The sequence below is a fragment of the Uloborus diversus genome, chromosome 5 (assembly GCF_026930045.1).
Source record: "Uloborus diversus isolate 005 chromosome 5, Udiv.v.3.1, whole genome shotgun sequence".
Taxonomy (NCBI): Eukaryota; Metazoa; Arthropoda; class Arachnida; order Araneae; family Uloboridae; genus Uloborus; species Uloborus diversus.
The window spans coordinates 163,343,104-163,361,527 of record NC_072735.1 but is presented as its reverse complement, the minus strand read 5'-3'; the positions used below and the strand labels follow the sequence as shown (position 1 = coordinate 163,361,527).

Below are 18,424 nucleotides of genomic sequence, written 5' to 3'. Positions count from 1 at the left end.
AAAGCAGGGTTGGCAAAAACCCGAGTTTTTCTAAAAATGTCCATGGACCCAGGGTTTTTTGGGTTTTTTTAAATAAAACCCAACTAAAGTTGGGTTTGTAAAAGAAATGTGGGGTTTTTTGTCTTTTTTTAGGGAAAATGTGGGGGTACTTGTAGCATATTGTAGCGTAAGTGTATAGACAAAGTGCAAAAATTGTCTTCGGGTAAAAAAAGCTGGAAAACTAGTTAAAATTCAGCATATTCTGAAGAAAAGTATAAAAGACTACAAAACCCAAGAATGGTGAAGTTTCAGATTTTTTTTTAGTTTTCGTTATTACCAACAGTTAAAGCAAAGTTACTTCTCGAGTGATAAAATCTATTGTTCGTTTTTAATTACTACATTTTTTTTTTTTTTTTTTGCATTTTACTTTATTGTATATCATTTTGTTATGCAAAACTACTGTAGAACCTCAAGTAGTTTAAATCAGTTTTTACTGAATTCCAGCTTAATCAACACATTTCTTTGAATTGAATGTTGCCTGTTTTTCTACTTCTGTGTACAGAGTAAGAAATATTAAACTTTTTCGAAGATAATGAAAATGCTGTACATCCTGTTCTGTTTTCTGTTGACCGTTTGAAAAACCTGTTAATTTCTAAAAATATACCTTGTGTTTATTCGAGATTTGTGACATGTTGGTTTGCGGAAAATAATTCACCTGAAAGCCTTTTAACTAGAGTAGTTTCCTCTGTACAATCTACAAATATTGAGAAAATCAGACGAGACAGGACTCAGTCAAGATAATTTGAGTTATTTATTGACCAGTTAAAGAAAAAAGTTAAATATATTTATTTAAAATCTTTGAAGTATTTTTTTTAATGCTGTTAAGTGTTAAGAAATACTATTAAAGTTCAAAATTCATTTTTTGTGTTCATTGTCTGTGATGAAGAACAAATAAAAAAGGAATTTAAATTATGAAAGTATTTAAATTAATTTTTTTAAAAACTTCTCAGAAAATTTAAAAAAACCCAAAAGTGGGCTAAATAATGGGTTTTTTCAAAAAAACTCATTGGGTCCATCCCAATTGGGTCCAATTCGGCCAACCCTGGTTTAAAGTCATTTGGAAACTCTACTTTTTTCTACTTTATTTCAAACATTTGGAAACTCTACTTTTTGCACACTTAGAGAAACAGCGCCGACTTATATAACGCAATTCTCTATAAACTGCACAACTTTTCAGAAGTAAACAATAGGTTTTTAAGTTTAAAAAATTCCTTTGTTTTGCCTTGCTAACATAAAATTTGTTAGGAAAATTAAATTTTGAAACAGTTTTTCATCTTTACAGCTTAATTCAAAGCTTTTAAATGAAAATTAATATTCACAGTAAAGAGAAAATATCAGATGGCTCTTGAAAATGCAGCTGTTAATGCAAACCATGAAGCTGACAGAAGTGCAGGATAATTCACTTCCTTTTAATGGTAAAGAATGTTTATTTATGAATGATTACTTGTATAATTAGTGTTTTAATACTCATTGCAGATAGAACTCATTCTGAAGTGCTAATATAGATATATTTTGAATATTAGTTTCAAAATTTGTGAAATGACTTATATAACGCCAAAACCTGTATAACGCAAAAGCTCTGGTCCCAAGGTGTGCGTTATAACGGTCTTCTACTGTACTCGTTTGTTCATACTTATTGCTATTTTACTTTTATGGGTAAGGAAGAAGCTCGATTTTTAATCATGTCAAAGCGGTGTGTTTTGAGTTCTTTCAGTTAAAACGAAACAAAAGAAAGTAGCGATTGTTTCTCACAATTATTATTGACCCAGGCAACGCCGGGTACTTTGCTAGTTAATATATAAATCTAAAACCTTGCTTGCTCAAGTTTCATCAACAATGGTTTTAAAATTTAGGGCTTACTTTGATATAATCGATATTCTATTCCAAACTCAAATTTTATTATGTACCAGAGGCATGTGCAGAGTTTCAATAATGGGGGTACCACTACATCCTAGCCCGTGATTTAAAATAATCAGTGGGAGGGCAATTACTACTCTACTCCTCCCCCGTCCCACAATAACATTACTACTGCATCTTCACTTTTTCATTTTCATACATCACTAGGGCTGGGCAATATACCGATATACCATCATATATCGATATATATCTACTACCGCAATAACAATATTTAGATTTCTATCTGTTCGATATATCGTTTATAAAGAAAAGACGGGACTTCATTACAGAGAAATTAAAATACTGACTTAACAATACGTAATCTTTCATAGCTCTGTGTGATGGGTGAATGTTTGACGTTTTAAGATGTTTTCTGCATTGTTCAAAGAGTTATTTAATTTTTAACTATAGTCAAAGGGAAGAATTCACAAGGTCGCCGAAGGTAAATATGGGCCCCTTTGTCAGTAGGTCTCCGGATTTCCTCCCCCTATAGAGTTTTCAAAACTTATATTACTATCATTCAGAGCAGGTTCCTTCCAAGGATCCCTGCTCTCTTTCTGATAAAGCTGACATGACCTCTCATAGGTAGAAAATGTTTTATCGCACAAAAGACAATGCAGAAACTGCACATTTTGCTGTGACGTGACAAAACCAAATTTTAAATACTCTGCTGAATACTGTCGGTACATCTTTTTTGAATTCATATCGAACTTCCACACTACGAAACATGCACAATTAAACAGAAATTCACTAAATTAAATCAAACAATAGAAACTACGTAAGGAGGTTTATGCGCTGATTGCATGATTCTGAATAACAACAGATATAAGTAAATGCAAAAATCCATTCTTACACATATCCATCCACTTTTCAGGCGTTAAGTATATGATGGCGCCAACGGTCAGACAGTGCTTACAAGATTTTTTTTCTTCCTCGTGAAAATGGCAATAAAATAAAAGATTTTATTTTTCGCTTTTGGGATTTTTTTTATCCGAACAGATTTGATTGAGCTGTAAATCATACATGCCTTATTTTCTGGCAACGACTTTCTTTGATTTGACGTGCCATATGCTTGGTTCGGTATTACACAACATAGGTATTCTGAAAGATATTTCTGAATTGTGTACCGATTTGTTTTAATAAATATAGTTTTTGAAAGGTGAAGAATTTCCCATTACCAGGTATCCGAATACCGGTCGCCCCCCCCAGAAATTTATCGCCCCCAGGTTGGGAATCACTGGGCTAGACTAATGCTTTTGAATATTTTATAGCAGAGTGTGATAAAAAATATACAACAGTTGGTCCTAAGGACCACCAATTATTTTTTATGGTGGTCCCAGGCAGGTTTCAGTAGTCTGGGACCAGTGGACCAGCACTAATTTCTAACGCTGAACCAAATAACGATTTTATTAATGCTAATTCAGTTTACATCAGATTTTTGCCAAATATGGCAGAGAGATCTTTTGATGCTCAAGAATTCACATTGGGCTGTTTTCGTTCCCAATCGGAACCCCCCCTCCCACCGGGGACTTCCTTTTATAAATACCTAGTTTTTGTCGGATCTTTGTCAAATTTGGATCAGTGATGCTTTGATGCATAGGAATTTTCATAGGGAGTTTTTCGCCTACCTATGAGGGAGGGGTTGGGTGCGAAAACACCACCATTCCAGTTTACGTCAGATTTTTGCAAAAATTTTACAGACCTGTACTTTGATGCTCAAGAATTCACTTAGAGTAGTTTTTTGTTCACAATGGGGGGCCACCCTCCCCTCCCACAGTGGATTTCTTTATGCAAATCCACAGTTTTCGTCGGATCTTTGCCAAATTTGGCACAGCAGTTCTTTGATGGTCAGGAATTGTCATAGGGGTTTTTGCTATGAGGAAAGGGGGGAGGGGTGTGAATACCCCCCACAAGGGGTTTTTGTTATGCAAATCCAGTTTTCGTCGGATTTTTTTCCAAACATGGTGCAGTGGTCCTTTGATGCTCAGGAATTCACATAAGTTTTTTCTCTTCAAAATGGGGTGTATGGAGACCACCTTCATTGACAGTGCAATACTCCAAAATGTGTGAAACAAGTTCAATTATAGATAAGATGTTGCATTTCTAAAGATTCCAACATCGGGCATTTATAATTAAGCACATTGTACAATGGGCTCGCACATTGCACATTTATGTGATTAAACTTTATTAAGAAAAAACCTGGTAAATTTCTCTTTAAAATCATGGATGACTTATTTTAATATGTGCATTAGTCTCAAAAATATGATTGTCATTCCGAGTCCCTGAGAGCCAAGGCCCCTTGTCAGTTCGGTTGCCAGACCCCCATGCCGCCATAAAATTTACAAAACTTTATACTATTCTGATTATAACCATAAAAAATAATCAGTAGTCCTCAGAGATCAACAATCACTGGCTATTTTTGATTACGCTCGGCTAGAAAAATTGGCCTAGCTGATGTCTCACTATTTATTAGCCAAACCATTGGTTTCCTTTTTTTACAATTTTTTTCTAATAAATTTATGTAATTTTAAATTTCACATCTACATTGTACCAAATATTTACATACTTGGGGGGGGGGGGATAACATCCTGAAACTAAATAAAAATAGTCAAATTAAATTCTCAAATATTCAGTAGCCTATTTTAGCAGTTGCGAAAAAGAAAAGTGAAGTTGGTTTTAAAACTACATTTTGCTATTTAAGACACCAAAGCAAAATATTTTTTGCCAAAATTTTTTTTTTTTTTTTTTTTTTTTTTTTTTTTTTTTTTTTTTTTTTTTTGAATATTGAAACATTAAGTGTATTAAAAAATCCTCATCAGTAGAAAAAATGTTTTCCTTTTTTCTTATTTGTTTCGCATTGTTATTCAACACTAATGTTTATCATTTAGAACTTAATTTGCAGTACTACAGTGATTTTGCACATTTAAGTATTTATTTATTTGTAGTTACATTTTAGTGCTTTATATAATACAATCCAGATTCAAAATAATAGAATATCAGAACTGTTTGAACAAAACTTGTCCCAGGGTCGGAAAAAATGAACGCATGAAATTAAAAAAAACAAGAACTCGTTATTCATGAAAGGGCAAATCAATTTAAAACAACTTTTCAGATATTATTTTAACGATTTATAGGTCATTAACACATTGGAATAATAGATAAATTTTTATATGGGACAAAAAAATTAGAATAATCTATTCATTCAATGTGAATTTTAAAAAGTAGAGAAAATATTTGCTTACCTGTTGCCCTATAGTTTGTCACAAGTATGGAGCTTGGCGCCTGGATAATTTTACACTCTTATAAAAGCTTTTTATTGCTCAAAATGGGTTGTCAAGGTGATAAATAGGAAAAAAACGAAGTTACATATTGCATCATTTTTTTAAAGTTAGAAAAAAACTATCCAATTCAATTCAAATGAACCTTTAAACCTTTCTATGGTATGTAAGATTTTAAAGGAATATAAGACTGACCAACTAAAAAGTAATCGAAGTAAACGAGGTAGTAAAATTGTAACTCCTGGCAGAGATGAATTCAAATTAAAGTAAACTGTCCAAAATAATCGTTTGAAAATGCTTCTTATGTCCATAAGTGTTGGACAGAATATATAGTTATCTTATCCACGCCAACTACACTTGGATGGTTGCATAAGCTGCAGTTTTAATTGCGGATCTATGAAGTAAGACCAAAGATAAACATGAAGCAGAAAAGTGCACAACTATCCTGGAGCAAAGAGAAGCTCATTTCGGTGCATCAAGACTGCAAAGACATTTTATTCAGTGATGCATATTTATTTGTAATATCTGTCGAAAAAAGAGGAGATCAGGGGCAACCTCAAACAGGGGCAACAATGTTGGAAAAGTATTATATTCAGTGATGAATCATTTTTGAAATATCTGTAAACAAAAAAGGTGTTTGGGTTTGACGTTTAAAAAGAAAAGCGTATGAGAAATCTTGTGTAAGAGGTTCTCTCCACTTTGTCACATCCTTCTTGGTTTGTGGGTGCATGACAGCTGCTGGAATTGGGAAGTTATATACATCATAAAATAAAACAATGCGTGATTTCCCGCTGTTAATCAATAATACTGAATGATACTTCATCTGAGGCACAGCAGTTACCCATTTAGCAACACATTTTATCTTCCAGCAAGGTTCTACTCCGTGTCACATCTCTAAATCGACTCATAGATTTTAAACAGAAAGAGGAATTTCGGTATTGAACTGGTAAATCAACTCTACCAATCTCAATACAATCAAGAATTTGGTGTACCATCAAATCTAAATAAACCCGTTCAAGATCTGGTGCCCACCAACAAAATTTAGCTTGTTGCCGCATTGAAGAGAATATGGAAACAGTGTCAGAAACGATTAATGTAAATAGGTGGTAGAATCCATGTGAGAGAAAGGATTAAAGCATCGAATTCAGCAAAAAATGACGCATTCTAGTATTAATGTTGCTTCTTTTGAAAGTGTTTTCCCCCCTTCAATTTGAATATTCTAATTTTTTGACTCAATGTAAATCTTCATCACTATAAACGTTTGAATTATTCTGTCTAAGATTATTTTTAATTGAGTATATTTGAGATGAAATTCACACTTTAATGTCTAAGAAAGGTAGCATGTCCCATCTAAATGCCTAATTTGCACTTATATTTGGTTAGAATAAACTTTTTTCCAAAATGTGGGAAGTATTCTATTATTTTGAATTTGAGTTGTATTTCATCGATTAGCTGAAAATGAAACTGTTAAATTTTTTTTAAATAGCTTTATAAATGTAATCATAAAGTGCTAATAATTTTAGGTACAAAGTACAAACATGCTTAAAATTGAATTTTTTAAATTTCATTTTAATAAAATATCTGTGAAGAGTTCAAAAATTTTGGATGGCCTCTCCCAAAATGATTGGCTAGATCTGCCACTAAGCTAGAATGTATATATTGGTAAAGATTAAGAAAAATATAAAAGAGATGAATAGCAACGCACACACATGTACGTGCAGTTAGGTAATTTATTGAATTATGCTACAAATATGCCGCACTTGTGTTAAATTTATTTGAATATAAGATAATTAGGCATGAAGAAAAAAAGTTCCAAAAAAAAGCAATTTAGACTATATTTGGTCAATTAAAGTCATGATGTCCGTGGATCCGCCCCTTTCGAAAAGAAAGCACTTATTTAATATTTCTCGTTTCTTATACTTTGCATAAATGCAGTCATTACATTCTTTTGATTTCTGTTATTAAATTACAGTTTTATCTTATGATTAAAAATTTTGCTTCAAATTTCAGAGATTGTGAATGGAGATTACAAATAAGAATGCCTGTAGTGATGACCATTCTTTACATGCTGTGGAGGAAGTTCTGCTGATGATTACGCTATTTCTAATTAAATGGCGGTAAGTATTCCTTGGCTATAAACTATTCTTAGCTGCAAATAGAATATTAACTTTCATGCAATAAGTAAACAAAAGTTAGCTTGTGGATGAAAAGACTTCTTATGTTTTATTTGATGTCTTTTCAATAATAAGGTTGTTTTTTTTACTTAATTATCAAAAGTCCTTTGTAACCCTAAAGCGTGTGTCTCCGATTCTAGTTGCTATTTGTACCATTTAAATGTTTTTATGATGTTAGCAACTTCTTTTAGTTGTGTAACATCAATTTCTATTTGTACAGAACTTTTCTTTTGCATTTTCTTTACTTGGAAACCAGCCAAGGAAGCTGGGGTTCATAATAATCCCTACTTGCATTAAGACATTCTGAGATCGGTAATATGATCTAAAACTAAAGTCTGTGGGAACAATCCTTTCTCACCCCCCTTCGTCTGAACAATACCCTTGTTTTATAATGTCATAGTATTGCTTTTATCATAAGTAATGAAATATGACTTAGTAGTTGTTTGCTATCATGTGCAGAGAAAATAATTTTTGTCACTATAATGCACAGACTAAACAAATGTCAACGAACTATAATGTACAGTACAAATGAAAAAAAGGCTATCTTAATTAAAATAATTAAAAATATATCTAAAGCACCTTCAAAAAAGTGTTACAAATATAACTTACATTTTTACCGCAATATTAACTTTTTTTTAAACTTTGCTTCTAGTGATCATATTATAAAGTATGTGAGTAAGCATAATTAGTCCATTTGCAAGTCTATAAATCTTTTATGGTACGTTTTTGATCATATTAGTTTTTTAAATAGTATCTGGAAATCCCTGGAGCAAAGTTTAAACCATATAAGTTGATTAAATTGAAAACTAAATAATTCATTTTACTATTTTGAAATGCATATTGTGTTCTTGAAAATAATTTGCCAATAATTCTGTCACTTGATTGTGAAAATACACATATTCTAGTTTGAAATGCAAGCAGTGTGTTCTATACTGACCCTCAGTGCACTGAGATACAGGCCCCTAAAAAATACACATTTTATCATATTTTGATGACAAAACTGCTCTTTTTTCTTAGCATTCAGCATTAACCATACATTTAATGAGCCTATTTAATAATTTATATATATCACTACACAAAGTGCTCATAAAAACTATGGTTGAACCTTGGATTATTGCTTGGATGTTATATTTCAAATACGATTTTTCTTGATCTATTCTTTCGAGCCGATTTCTCCCCATTTTCCAAATTTAATACACAATTGGAATTCAGAAGTTATTGAAGAGAAAATATAAGAATGAACTGAAAATAGAAATTATAAACAAAATTAAAGGCAAATTGCATGGGGTCACAGTTGCCCCACAATATAGGGTGCACTTCAAGGGCGCCCATATGGGGAGGGGGGTCTTTTTTCTTTGCAAATGCATTTCTTCTCCAGCAATTAAGGAATAAGTTATTAAAAATGTCAAATTTTAATAACTTTAATCTGTAGTGAAATCTGTTTCTATGGGGAAAATATCCTGCTAAACCATGGAGAGGATATCTGAGGTGCCCCCTCCCCCTTAAAATTTTGCATATAGACGCCCTTGGTGCACTTACCCCATCTTACTTTAAATAAAGGGAAAGTGCAACCCTTCTTATAAACAAAGTCTGGTTAAAGTAATTAACTAAAACATGTCATGTATGTTAGTATGTAGTAACTTGTTGCTAAAAAATTACAACGTACACTTGCTGACTTCAGCTGTTTGATATGACAACAAAATAAACCAAACAAACTTTATCAATCTTCGCATTGGAGTATTTAAGTTATCACTGATTGTGTTTTATCTATGAGAAACCAGTGCCAATCTCTACTTATAGGATTTATCACCAGACATTCTCCCAACATGTTCAATGCATAGCAGAAGTCTCTTCAGGCAGCATTCCCCAAATTCTCAGGCGACACACTTACCTGAACCCACCTCACATAAGTTTTTTTTTTTTTAAACTAATTTTAAGTAACTGGACTGTTAATTTTTTCCACTGCCTTTAATTTTCAATCCTAATCTTGATTTTTTTTTCAGTTGGGTATTGACTATTTATGATTAACTGTAATGTAGTTTAAGATAGGTACTGCTTGCTATGTTGTTATTTATATTATATTATTATTACTATTATATTGTACAGATTGTATTACTGTAGATTTTAAGAGGGATAAAGGGTCAAAAGATATCAAACCCCAGGCAGCAGTTATGTTTGCCATGCCATTACATGCAAACTTTCGTACACATTCAACTTTTTTTTATAATGTACATCTGGAATGCAAACTTATTTATTTTTATTTATTTATTTTCAGCTGTTAATTTAAAACTGACTTGGAGAAAAAGAAAAAAAGTGATGTAGATGCCAGCTATTAAAGAAGACTATTCTGTAGTTATGATTGACTCTATTTGTACCTTTGACTCTTATTTGTAGTAAAAAATTTTGAACTAAAATTTTTAATGCAAATAAATTTGTTTAATTTTTCTAATTCAGTCTATGTTTATTTCTTTTAAGTCTTACGTTTAAAAAAAAAATCATTCATTTGTGTTAACTACTTATAAAATATGATTTTAATGCTCTATGTATGTTTTCTTTTTTTTTGTATGGTGTACGTTTGTAGTAGTTTGGTGGTAATTTAGTTTTAGATCATGAATGGCGCCATCCTGAAAAGAAAATCTTCACAAAGCTGTAAAAGACTCAAATATATTTGTAGTTCAAAATTGTCATTTATTACATTTAAGTCAATTGTTGCATTATATCTTGAGCACTTTCATTGTGCACACAAGCATAAATATCAAAAAAGTTAGTTACTATTATGGAAAACAAAAAAACTTGTGTACAAATTGAAATCTTTGATGAAGAATTCAACTTTTATGTAACTAGATTAGAATCAGCTGAATAAATAAGATACATATATATTTACACTTGAGTGTTCACATTAAATAAATATTCAATACAAAACATAAATTAGAATCATTTTCATTCTGTTTTTGATATTTTCTTACAAAATAGTTTCTCTAAAAATGTAGTTTTGGACACTTTCGTACAGTTTTAAACACAAGGGTTTTGGACAGGGCATAGTGTTCAAAACTGCCAACCCTGCTGTTGTGTTGCTACAGTGGAAATTTAAGTTCAAAGTGTATGATTTTTTTTTCCTTGTTGTCAAATCTATCGCTTCTAAGTTAACTTTAAATTATGGACAATTTTGATTGTTATTTTCCTTCCTTTCTGCAGGTAAGTGTTCTCAAAACATCTCTCTCCAATACCCTAAAAGATGATGAAATGTAAATTGCAGTACATAATTTATTTATGAAGCATATAATACTTTTTTTTTTTTTGATCCCACCATCTTATTAACAGTAAACTGAAAATCTTAAGATATTTTATACTATAATAATTATTCTTACATTTTTTGTTTTTGCTATTTTATATTTCTGTTGCTATGATTACTAATAATAGAAAATTTATGAGTACAACTGTTGCTATGATTACTAATAATAGAAAATTTATGAGTACAAACTTAAAATATGAGCTATCATATGAAATAATATGTATAGAATGATATAAAGCAAAAGAGTAATCATAACCAATGATGTGGATCATGTAAACACCCAGTAGGTAAGTAAATATTTTTGGGATATTTACCCGAGGCATGGATAAATACTCAAACTGGACAATTTCGAAAAAAATGTAATAGGTGAATAATTGATAAATTTTTATCCAAAAACGAAATAAAATGTAAAATTTAAATTAATATATACTTTTAGGCAGTTTATACTACAGTGAAATCCCGTTACAACGAACTTCAAGAGACCACAAATTGTTTGTTGTAATGGAATTCAAATAATGTAATGGCGGTTATATAGGGACTGAAAATGTAGTTCGTTGAAACGGAAATTTCGTTGTAACGGAATTTCACTGTATTTTTAATAGAAAACTTGGATGAAATTATTTTTTAAAAAATTGAATTGACGCACTTGCAGTCTAAAAGTCGCCCATTGGCGCAACCAAAAAAGAATGTAAGGAGGGCACTGCTAAAGAAATCTCGCTTTCGATGGATAGGGATTGAGGGCGGTTTATTCTCCCCCCGGATTTTTTTTTTTTTAATTACAGTCTTAAGAACGCAGTTTCAGACGGTTTTTGGTAATGCTGTGGGGAGGAAAAATTAAGGAGGCCTTCTGCGGAAATTTTTAGAAATTGAAATCTTTAAAACGCTATTATAGGCTATATTTGTTGACGTTAGTGTAATGAAAGGAATGGGGCTTTTTGAAGTTCCTCCGCCTATCTTTTCAAAATTAAAGTTCTAAAAACGTAGTTTCAGAATAACTTCATTGATGTTACAGGCAGGGCGGTTCTAGGACTCTCCCCAAAAACTATTTTGAAGTTCAAGTCCTAAAAAACGAAGTTTTAAAAAGACATTCAGGGATACTAGTTGGGGTGATTTAAACGCTCTTCACTTATTTTTCGAAACTAGTTTCTTTCGCTTCTAGGTGTTGCCCATGCTAGGTACGCCACTGTCTACAGATTGTTTTTGCATATTTTTTAAGGGGAAAAGGCCTAAACTATATCTGACCCCTTGGCAACTGTCATATTTGCCTTGTTGACAGCAGTACATGCAGAGATTTGTGCACAGTAAACTTGTTTTGAACATATACCTCTGAAATGCAAACTTATTTATTTGTTTTTACTTTTCACTGGAAACTGACTTGTAGAAAGGGAAAGAAATGTGATAAAGATGACAGCTATTAAATGTACTTTTGATTGTTGCTCACTTTTAACTCTTAATTGTTGTAAAAAATTTGAACAAAAATTATTGTTGCAAATAAATTTTACTTATTTTTTTTCTATATTCTTGTCTATATTTCTTTCTTTTTGAATCTCCAAAACAATGTTTTTCTTCATGTGAAGTACATATATAATATAATTTCAATGCTCCATATATGTTTTTCTTTGTACGCTTTTTTTTTTTTTCAACAGACAATATCTTTTGACATTTTATACTATACCTAATACCAATTCTTGTATTTGTAATTGTTGCAAATTATTTTCTATTTGGATTGGTATGATCATTAATAAACACATTAGTGAGTAAGAATTTAAAATATTGAGCTATCATATGAAGAAACATTCAAAGAATAATGTAATGTAAAAAAGTAATCATAACTCTGTCCACAAATAAACTTTTCTGTGTTCCAATCTTACAGATATCATTAAATATTTGGTTCTCAGAAGAATTGAGAAATGGTAAAATGCATTTGATAATTTAAGTTTTAAAAAAATAGTTATCACTCGAGTTCAACTGTCGAAAAATGTATTATGAAACATACAAAGCTATTTTAAAGTTCAAAATGTATTTTACTGCAAGTAACAATCCTATATGCAAAATAACATAAGAATTTTGCTTTTTCTTTTCTTCAACAAAATTACTGAATTAAAAGCACAAAAAGATAATTCATTATTTTTCATAATGTCGATGAAATGAAATAAGAAAGGAAAAATGTTCAGAATTTCTTATTGTCACAAAGGTCTAAAGCAACAGTGATTAACATATGGCTTTTTGGGCCTCATCCAGCATGCGAACTAATCCACAAAAGCCACCATATCCATTTAACCACCACCATTAAGTAAATTCCATAACGATGTTTAAAAAAAGGGATAGGGGTTTCTTTGTAAGGAGATTAAATTGTAGAAGGGGTGGTGGGCAATGTGTGATAGGATCTTGTGCGACTGGAGGTGCCATTGAAGGCATTGCTCTCTATAGCATGTTTCGTTATGAGCTTTTCCAGGGGAAGGGAGGGGCAAATAGTGTCACTGCAGTGAAATTATACCACACCAATTCCAAATTGGGTAGTGGTGTGGTGGGGACCGAAACCACACCAATTTACATTTTATAAATACAAAGGGTTGGCACAAAAGTCATGGCAACTATTTTTTTTCTTGAAGATACCAGCCCGGTTGGAAAATGATATATACAGACAAAAGGACAAGGTGTTAGCTACATGTGTGGACATTAGGGTGTTTATAAAAAAACTTCTTTTCAGCTAGAGTCCAGGACACCCCCTATTTTTCTTTAGACTCAATAATAGTATTACGCTGTAAAAGTTTAGCTTCTTACTCAAATTTTAAGAGGGTGCTCAGTGGAGCTATTAATTTAACATTAGCCATAGCATAGAAAAAGAAAAATTTAGAAACATTTATTCTCCCCAGCTGTTTTTCTTTTTTGTAAATGTTTTATTGCAATGTATGCATGTTACTAGTGTCTATTAGAATGTGTAGCATTGTTTTTTCAGTTAAATATATTTTTTTTAGCCTCTTTCCTCATACTTATGAAGTTTGGGGGGCGGGGGTGGAGAACCCTCTTTCAGTTGAAATAGGAAGCTAAAATTCTGCCAGTATATTACTATTTACAAGTCTAAAAATATTGGGGAGTGTCCTGGTATCTAGGAGAAACATTTTTTTTATACATGTATTTTTGAACCAGCCTAGTGGACAATGAATAGTAACGCTAATCAGTGGTGTTCCCATTGAGTATATTCCATATACGCCATATACTCTTAAACATTTATTAGACATATAGGGTATACACTCAAGTTTTAAAAATTTGCATATTATGTATATGATCGCATACACATATTGTGCATAAAATTACTGGGAGTACACCCTCAGAAAAACTGACGGGAACATCACTGACACTAATTTATTATGGTAGAATACAGGGAAATATGGCCTTCACGGGGCACAAAAATAACTCAGCACGCATAAAGTTAACATGACAAACCTGGACCAAAAAACCCTCATTGTACTCCCCTACTATTGTAACCACACTCTACCAACGATGTTGGGTGCGCTGAATACCATCATCCTCAGTATTTGGTGCCATGAGGGAATCTGGTCACCTGTTGGCGCATAGCATTAACAATGTCCTCTCTTATTGCAAACCGCCTACTACATATTGGTTTTTTAATCTTGCAAATGATATCTAAGTCACAGGGAGAAAAATCGAGAGTACGATGGGTGCTCTAATTCTTCCCATCCCCGACGTCGGAGTAGCTGCAGTCCACACTCTGTTTTATGTGGTCTTGCACACGATTCACCAACTGACTGATTTCTCAGCACTCGCTGCGCTACCAGGAGCGGATCTAGTTGGGGGCCATGGCCCCTCCCAAAGCCTTGTGATTTCAGGAGTTCTTTAAGGAAAAAAATATGAGAAGATAACAAAATTTAACACATGTATTTTACTGGAAAAGAAGTATAGGCCTTAATTGGGAGATAAATTATATCCCTATCCTCAAAACAAAACTTTTGTTTCCAAAATCTTTAATTAACTACAGACACTTGGACGATCTCTAAATGCTGCGGTTCTCAGAGTATACTTATTGTTCACAAGACCAAAGAGAGCCTAAATTTTCGTTTTTATGGTTTTAATTTCGAAACTAGGAGGAGAACCCCCTTTTCCCGTGCCCTTTCACAAATGCCTTGATATGTAGCAAAAAATTGCATTTTTAAGTCTTTATTTGGAAAAAAATGTCAACGGAAACTAGCTTATCCAGCCCTTATCACTTAACTTACTTAAACAACTTAAATGAATTTTTTTGGGACTTCAACTACAAACGAGTTTTGATAGGACCCCCCTCCCTCCTTAGTTTATATCGTGATGATAGCTTTAAAAGGAGGTTTTTTGGAGGAGCTCACGAATCTTCCATCCCTTTCTAAAATATGTATAAATATAGTTAAAAATCGAATTTTTAGAGCCTCAAAGGCAAAATATTTCCAGGAAGGAAGGATTCTAAGCACCTTCACACTTCTTTTAATGTAAGCAAACATTACCTAAAGGTGCATTTTTAGGCTGGACAGCTGAAGAGCACCCCTCCTCTTCTAACTTCTCAATGTATAATGACAGAATATTTTGGTTTCTAAGCTTTATTTTCAAAAAGTATTTTCGGGCCAGCTCCCGGCGAAACCTGACCTTTCTCCGTACATCATCAAAAACATACAAAATGTGTTTTTAATTTCCTAATTTTCAGAAATTACTGGGAAATTTAAATTTTGAAACATTTTCGAGGGAGATTCCTAAATCCACCCCCTCAGTTAATGCCTCGATACCCCGAAAATTGAGTTTTTAAAAATTTTATTTTAATAAAATTTCTGGGGAGTTATCAGGGCCCAATTTCTCAATAGGCAGAGTAGGCAGCTGCCTAAGGGCGGCAAACTTTTCAGGGGCGGCAAATTTGCCATTATAATACACATTTTTTGAATTAAATTGTTAGTCTTGAAAGTAAAATATTAGCATTCTTTCATTTTCCACAGAGACAATTTTTCGGGATAAGATATATCTTATGAAAGTCATATGTTTTTCAATCATGGTATTTGCCAAATCGTCAGCAAAATTTGCCGAATAAAAATTTTTTTGGGAGATCACTGATCATTTCATCGGGGCGCCTCAGAATGTGAAACGCCATCATTTCTTCATAAAGTTTGACAGTTTGAATCTGGGGAACACTTTTTTACGTTTTTTTTGAGTCAAGGATATTTTGCTTCTTAAAGGGAGTTAGGGGGCGAAGATTTCAAATTTGCCTAGGGCCGGCATGGAGCTAAATTCGGCCCTAGGGAGTTCAAAAATTTCGGATGGTCCCCTCCCAAAACTGTGCGCTACTATATACCAGCTACAACACAGTGATTAGTTCCTGTTCTGCATATACTCTATCTTTCATGCGATACACATACGATTATAATCCGTTCATTTATCTACAAGAAAACAAAATAGTTGTCATGGCCCGTACCAACACTGGTGCATCAATTTCTCAAATCCAGGAGGGCAGTTGGCTCCCCTGTCTAAATGATGGACTTGGTGGCAATGTCGGTGAAACATCGGCCGATGTTGCAATATCTTCCAGACGTTTTTCAAGACGTGTTCGTTTAGTCCTGATATAATCAGCCCTTGAGCAGCCGTCTTTGGACGAGATACGAACAATTAACTTTACAATCTAGAGGCATCTTTTTGTTTTGAAAATAGAGTTCTGGTTTATTGGTCCTCGTCCTGCCCCTCTTCTTATAGTGAACCTAGAGTCCTATAAGAAAAGGTAGTTTTCATGCAGTGGCGCTAAATGAACCAAAAGGCACAGTTGTGTCGTTGCTCCCTTTGACTTTAAAGTCAAAACAAGTAAAGACTGCATAAGGTTCTGAGGAAGAGCTCCTGAAACCTACCGCCCGCCCCTCATCATCTATACAAATAGCCTAAAGCAGTTTTAGGTCTTCCACTTCGAAAATTTTCGTTTGAGGAGAGCTAGGAACTCTAGGGACAGCCTCCGAACACTGACTTTCTTCTGATATCATTAAAGATCAACTAAAACACACTTTTTTACATCAATTTTAAAAGGATTTCGGTTGAGGCTTGAGGACCGGGTCCTCAGTCTAGGAAGATTGGGCCCCCGCACATTGGGCGCCGTCGATTGGCCTCCGGGAACATTGGGGGCCGAGAACTTTGGGCGCCGAGCATTTTGGGCGCAGTTAACTTTGGGCACAAGAACAATGGGCGCCGAGCATGTTGTGCCCAATGTTCCCGGCATGCACCCAATGTCTGCGGCGCCCCATCTTCCCATTTCGGCATTCAAAGGAGTGGTACGGTGTCCATCCCCACAAAAACGATACCCTCCCCCCTCCATAAGAAAAGAAAAGAGACTCCACAAATCATCAGGGGTCATCACGACGGTTTAGCATGATCAAAACTCCTGCTAAGTTGTCGTTTCATGAGAATTTCAATGGTACGATCTGCGCTACAACCCCAGCAACTCTCTCGTGGGCACACCTGACATGGTTAACTATCTGAAAAGGCATAAACAATTGCTTGTATAGTATGGTTCTGATAAAAAGATGTATGACCTTGAGAGAATTCATTTCAGTGTAGGCAAAAGAAGATAGGGATACTCGAGGGGGAGGAGGAGTCCTGACGCAGACTGCGGCATTGATATATTTCAGGAGGGGGAATAGTTTTAGAAGTTTTTGATTTTTTTTTTTTTTTTTGTCTTATTTATGGAGATGCTGTGTACCATTTGAAGGGAGGATTTGATTAGGCGGAATAGTTTTTCAGGGTTCCTGATATCATTTTGAGGGGGTTGTGATTGGAGGATAAACGAAGCGTTCGAGGGGTTACTACTCTGCCTATCCTCCCAAGAACGAGATCCCCGAATGTGAGATCAAAAATCCTCTAAAATACCCGCCACCCTATTAAAATTGCAATGGTACAGTCTACGTCATGAACCCTATACCCCTTGTAAGCTTCCCCAACATATATTTGTCTGAAAAAGCTTAATCGAGCAATCGTAAGTATGGCTCTGATAAAAAGATATTTGACCTTGAGAGAGTTAATTTCCATTTCGAAAGAAAGAAAATAGTATTGTTAATTTCTTTCACTACTAAAGCTAACCGCAACAGTAGGTTAGCTTTAGAAATGATTTTTTTAGGAATTGAGGATTATATGGATTATATTGGGAACCTCCCTGTAAATGATAGCATTCTTAAACTCATCTTTAATTTCGAAAAAAGAAAAAATCAGAGGGAACTTCAAACCTACTGCACCCTCTTTCCTCTATTGATAACAAAGCCTATGAAAAGTTGCTTCTTTATAACTTCTGTATGAAAAAAATCTCGAGGAAAACCTACCCTTAAAGTATTCTACAATTGCAGGGGTTGTGCGTCATTGCGTCAAGAGGTTTCGATTTTGAAATTTTTCCGATGGAGACCACCGAACCCATTCCTTATCTGGCAGTTTGTCACTAAAAATAGCCTACAATTTCGTTTCTCAGAATTCAGTGAAATTTTTCTGAAGAGGACTTCCGAATATTCCTCTCATAATCACCGAATAGTGCTTTTAAAGCATCAATTTCAGAAAACTTGTAGGAGGAGCCTCCAGTCCTCTAAGTCAAATTAAAACGTCTTCAGATTAAAAAAAAAAAAAAAAATCAAAAATCGAAATTTATATAAATCAATTTAGAAAAGTTCTCTGAGGGAAGCTCTGCACTCCTTAACCCTCACATCACAAAAATTGCGTCTTTATATACCACTAAAATCGTGTCCCCT

At 33.6% G+C, this 18,424-nt stretch overlaps 1 long non-coding RNA gene across 1 annotated transcript in view; it reads left to right on the top strand.

The window, feature by feature from the left end:
* LOC129223349 (uncharacterized) overlaps positions 1-9,836 on the top strand; it is a 13,866-nt gene extending 4,030 nt beyond the window's left edge. The window contains exons 2-4 of the long non-coding RNA XR_008580625.1: positions 1,322-1,454; positions 7,224-7,330; positions 9,663-9,836. This is a non-coding gene — a long non-coding RNA (uncharacterized LOC129223349). The remainder of the gene's footprint in view (positions 1-1,321; positions 1,455-7,223; positions 7,331-9,662) is intronic.
* Positions 9,837-18,424: the final 8,588 nt, after the last annotated feature.